This window comes from Lipotes vexillifer, unplaced genomic scaffold (genome assembly GCF_000442215.2).
Source record: "Lipotes vexillifer unplaced genomic scaffold, Lipotes_vexillifer_v1.1 scaffold242, whole genome shotgun sequence".
In the NCBI taxonomy this organism is placed as follows: domain Eukaryota; kingdom Metazoa; phylum Chordata; class Mammalia; order Artiodactyla; family Lipotidae; genus Lipotes; species Lipotes vexillifer.
This window is the reverse complement of record NW_006771376.1, coordinates 1,034,056-1,037,963: the sequence shown is the minus strand read 5'-3', so window position 1 is coordinate 1,037,963 and position 3,908 is coordinate 1,034,056. Positions and strand designations below refer to the sequence as shown.

At 59.9% G+C, this 3,908-nt stretch overlaps 1 protein-coding gene across 3 annotated transcripts in view; it reads left to right on the top strand.

Moving 5' to 3' along the window:
* The window catches only part of SEMA7A (semaphorin 7A (JohnMiltonHagen blood group)), a 23,049-nt gene that overhangs the window by 10,231 nt on the left and 8,910 nt on the right, over nt 1-3,908 (top strand). The gene's annotated exons all lie outside the window — the stretch shown is intronic.

The window sequence follows — 3,908 nt, the reverse complement described above, 5'->3', positions numbered from 1 at the left end:
AGCATTCCTGCCCTTCTCAGAGCCCACCTCACTGCCTGCTCTCAAAGGGCTCCTTGAGGTTAGGATTCAAGGCCCGTCAGGTCGCTGGGTCAGCTTGGAAGGCTGTCCCTGCCCAGACCAGACTGTGGGGCCCGTCCCTTGTTGCTCCCTTCACAGGTAACGACACTGCCCCCCATCCTAGCCACCACTCCACCCTCCCTCTGAGCAGCCCTCTTTCACAAGTAATGAGGATATGGGGTTGGCGGGGACCAGATGGGGACAGCACCCAGAGTGAATGAGGAGGAGTGATGCTCCACCAGGCAGGCCTGCTTTAGGAAAACCCACTCCACAGAAGTTCACACTTGTCCCAGCCAGTCAGTTGCTGGGATTGTGCTGGGAGGGTGGGGGGCACGAGAGGAAGGTCTGATTCGTTCCAACAGGATCAGAGCCCCATGGATGGCCTGGCTGGGGGCCTGTGATAGGGGAGGACAGCCCCTCACACCCAGCCATCTTCTCGACCCTCATTTCTGGCGGGGCTGGGGCTGGGCCTTGTTGGTCCTGCCACTGTGAGGAAGGTGGGGGCTTCGGGGGCCGTGGAGTCTAGCTGGGTACGGGGCAGCCTGATTGTGCTTTCTTGGTCCAGAAGGAGCCAGGATTGGCTCAGAATCGCATGGGGGTGGGGTGGAGGCTTGTGCCTGGCCCGCCCCTGGGGCCATGCCCACCCCATGTGTCCCTAGCCCCCTCCCCTGCCTGAACCCCTGGTTATTCTGGGAGCTTTTAGCTCCCACTTAGTCAGCCACTAATGTGTCAGGCCGGGGAGTGAGGGGGGAGACACGGTGCCAGACGGTGCTCCTCTTAGACATCCAGGATGGGAAGCAGAGGGGGCTGGTCAGGCAGGGGGACCTGGGGGGTGATGCTGGAGGAGAGGAGGCTTTCTGGATCCTGGCCCTGCTCGTAGGTAGGAGAGGGCAGCTCCGCAGACTGACAGGCAGTGGGTTGGTGTATCCTTGGGCCGCTGCAGCTCCCTTCCCCCATCACACTCGGGGCTTCAGCCCGCCTTCCTGATTCTAATCTCATTAGGTCTCTGTACCCACCATACGGTCAGCTTCCCCACCGTTGCTCAGGCTGTTTCCACTGCCCGGAATTCTCTTCCTGCCTGTTTCTGACCCATCTAGCTTTGGTCCGCCTTCCCCATCCTTTTGGATTCCCAAGGAAGCAAAAAGACACATTTAGGGATGCGGCACTTGCTCCCTCGGCTGGGCCTCTTTAGGAGCAGCCCCCAGCCTTGCTCAGCCTCTGCGTGGGTGGAGCCTTGACTGCCACCACCCCCCCCTCTTGGTGACAAGGGGCCACAGATCCTGGCTGTGAAGTCTTGGTTCTGCCTTCACTTCCAGGCAGCCCTCCTGCCCCTGAGCCCCCAGCCCCCGGCTCCTGTGACCTGAACAAAGCTCCCTTTCATGTATTCATTGAGCTGCTGCCGCTCAGACACTTCCCGGGCACAATCAGGCCCTTTGAGGGCCTCGGGCAGTACGGGAGCCGGGCTGGGGCCGAGGTAGAGAACCGGCCAAGGCCTCGTCCTGGGGCCGAGCTGGTGCCATCTCCCCCATGCACATCACCAGGCACAGAGCCGGGAGGGGCGGGTTCTTCGGGGTTGAGGGAGGCAATGCTCCTGGGCTCCTGTTTGTTCTTCTGCAAAATGAGGTGAGCAGTTCCTTCCTCCCTCCATATCCTGACCCTGGCAGCCACAGCCAGGATTTGAGGGGAACAGGGCTCAAACTTGCAGATCTGGGCAGGACTGTCCTGGCTGGGCAGCCCCCAACGCTGTACCCAGCAGCAGGCAGCCCTCACCCTCCCTTTGTGTTCTCAGCAATACTTTGTGAGCAGCTCTGGGGTCTGTACCAACACAGTTTTGCTTGAGTGGTATGGAGGCTTGCTTTGGTATGGCTGTTTCACCCCTCCAGCTGGATTCCAGGGTAGGGCCGGGCCTCCCCCTCAGGCCTTGCTCTCTGGGGCCAGGCTGAGTCTCTCCCATCAGACTAGACTTCCCAGGGCAGGACTGCATCTCCTCCTCACTTTGACGGCCCTGTGACCCCAGGCAAGGGCTCCCTCAGGGCCCCTTCACGTACCCCTTTCTCCACCACTAGAGCTGTGCATTGGCTGTGCAGGCCCTTCTTCTGAGGCCTGGGGTTGTGGCCTTGACGTGAGCTGAGGTGACTGTTTGGAGGTGGCCAGCATGACCTGAGCCGTGGGGCTCCTCCCCTGTGGCCTCTGGAGGGCTTCAGATCTCAGGCCCCAGCCCAACATCTTCAGACACAGACATATAGCTTTTCCCAGCCGGCTGGCCGTCTGGGGGAGTAGGTGGGGAGCTGGGGCTACAGACTGTCTAGATTCCAGGCTAGGCTGTGGGAACAGTGGCCGCTGCTCAGGCTGCGGGTGAAAGGGGAGCTGGAGCCATGGAGCTGAGTCAGGAAGGCCTTGTTTGTCCCCAGCACTCTAATTTTATCCCAGCTGGTGGGGAGGGGGAGCCTGGGGCCTGAGACCTGTCAGCCCTGCCCGAGCCTTGGCCAGCGCCACACCCCTACCACCCAGCAGGAAGTGGGCTCTCAGCTCCCACCTTGCGCAGCCTTGGTGTCCTGGGAGGCCTGACATCCTAAGCTGTCAGGCTATTTGCGGAGCACCGGAGGAGACCCAGGTGAACCCGAGGGCAGTGAGCTCAGCACTTCTCTGTGGCCTGCGGTGCTGGTATCTCCCTGAACACACCTACGAACCATTACTCAGTCTGGATGAGCCAGCCTCTCCTGCCTCCTAGTGCGACCTTGGGCTAGAGTATCCCTGAAGGCCCTCAGTTTCTGCCTCTGTACAGTGAGCTGGGCCACAGCTGAGGTGGAGAGTGAGGATAGCCCACTTCCAGGGATGACTTGCCCACGCGGGGGATGTATCTTAAGGAAGGAGAATGAAGGTGGGGGTCGCATGGTAGGTTGTGCTCTTCGTCCCTGCTGAATGCAGCATCAGTAGGAATGGCTCAAGTGGCACCAAGGGGAATTGGGGGCAAACTCAAGGACATGGCAGTTCTGTTCTCTCTGGGCTTGGAGGATGTCCTGCTGGGATGTCCCTGCTAAGTTGGCTGCCCCTGAGTTTGCTGCAGCTGAGTAAACAGTGGTCAGGCTGAGGACCCAGGCTGGTCCGAGGTGGGAAGATGGCTGATTGCTGGGGGCACAGCCACAGGCTGTCCCATTCCTGTAATTTAGCCCTGCAACCAGGACAACCTCAGCAATGTCACCGGAGATGAGACATCTTCTCCCCGGAGGCAGTGGCTACAGACAGTTTCTTTTTTGGGCAAAATTGTCCCGGTCAGCCCTTCTACTTAAAGGCCCAGGCTGTGCTCTGTGAAGGGCCCCCTGTCCCAGAGTTGCTGGAGAGGGAGGGCTGATCTTTCCCCCCAGGGTGAGCTGGGATCTCTGTGAAACCAGGCCAGGGCAGGCCAGGGTGCAGAGTCCAGCTTGGGGGCAGGAGCTCTGGTTCCTGGCCTGCTACTGACCATGTGAGCTTGGGCTGCCCCTCTCTGGACCTTTGTTTTTCCATCTTTAAAATGGGAGAGAGTGGACATTAAGATTCCTTTCCAGCTCTGATCAATACTGACCTGCTCACTAAGGGGATGGAGTGGGCTGGGAAGGGTCAGAGAGGGCTTCCTGAAGGAGGGGATAGGGTTCTGAGCAAAGTGATTCCTGGGAACCTGAACTGTACGTGGGGTTCTTAGAGGCAGGGGGTGGAAGTGGCTGTTTGCTCTGTCCTAGATAGCAGAGAGCCTCAGAGCAGAGTTGGGAGCCCTGGTCCCTCCTGCCCAAGCCCAGCCCCTTAGGAACAGCAGAGTGTGTGTGTGTGTGTGTGTGTGTGTGTGTGTGTGTGTGTGTGTGGCGGAGGGGGGGGGG